The 1010-nt window shown below is 29.2% G+C and overlaps 1 protein-coding gene across 2 annotated transcripts in view; it reads right to left on the bottom strand.

Moving 5' to 3' along the window:
* Positions 1 to 1010, bottom strand: part of LOC105463033 (flavin-containing monooxygenase FMO GS-OX-like 2) — a 36559-nt gene that overhangs the window by 3644 nt on the left and 31905 nt on the right. The gene's annotated exons all lie outside the window — the stretch shown is intronic.

Below are 1010 nucleotides of genomic sequence, written 5' to 3'. Positions count from 1 at the left end.
TCGTCAAGGTTAGGAGGACAAGGTCACTTTGAATTTTTTTAATAGAACTCCCCATTTTTTATTACATATTGTAGCACACCTCGAAAGCTTTCCAAGACGCTATAATAAAGTTATTTTTCAATAAATACTTTTCAAGTTATAAAGCTTGAAAGTTACCGTCGACATTGGCATTATCCAAGGTGTCCAATAAACGGACAGCTCGAGCAGTATCTTGAGCATAGCATACCTCGAGAGCTTTCCAAAACACTATTTCATTAAATATCTTTTAAATTAAAAGGCTTCAAAGTTACAATATTGTTGGCATTAGCATTGGTACCCAAGGTGTTCGACCGACGGCTAAAACTTTTTGAATGTTGTTCGTGGCCATCATCTTGACAACATTTGTCAAGGTCAAGACGATTGGAGATTGTTCCTCATATTTTTATTATTTCAATTTTTACTATAAAAATGAAAATAATAAAAGAATAGGGTATTATGTGCGGCTCGATTAATCCCAAAAAATCATATGAAGGTCACGTGACAGATGTTTTTATTTTGTAATTTAAAAAGACTACGTTATTGTAGTTATGTTATCAAAATAAAAAAATACGCAAACACGAGAATGTATTTTATTTTATTTTTAAAAGTATTCGAAAACTTATGAACGGTAATACCATATATATTATATTTAATGTACACATTTAATGTACACGTGTATTATAGAATAAATCCAACAATGTAAAAATGAGATCATTGACAAATCATGCATATACGCTTATACTTTTTTATTATACACAGAAAGTTAAATAAAGCATATATAGTTAGACAAAATAAAAAAATCCATTTTTAAATATTATCCAAATTAATTTTATTTAGGACCGCAAATTTTTTTTCTAGGGGAGAGTTGCCGAATACGTACCACTTAAGATATTTTTGGTTATATTTCACATTTGATACTATTTAGAATGCAAACAAACGTTGAAAATTGTAGCTTGATGTTCAAGGCATCAAATATTACATGTTAAATCTTT

This window comes from Wasmannia auropunctata, unplaced genomic scaffold, assembly GCF_000956235.1.
Source record: "Wasmannia auropunctata unplaced genomic scaffold, wasmannia.A_1.0 LD336092.1, whole genome shotgun sequence".
Taxonomy (NCBI): domain Eukaryota; kingdom Metazoa; phylum Arthropoda; class Insecta; order Hymenoptera; family Formicidae; genus Wasmannia; species Wasmannia auropunctata.
This window is presented reverse-complemented; position numbering and strand designations above follow the sequence as displayed.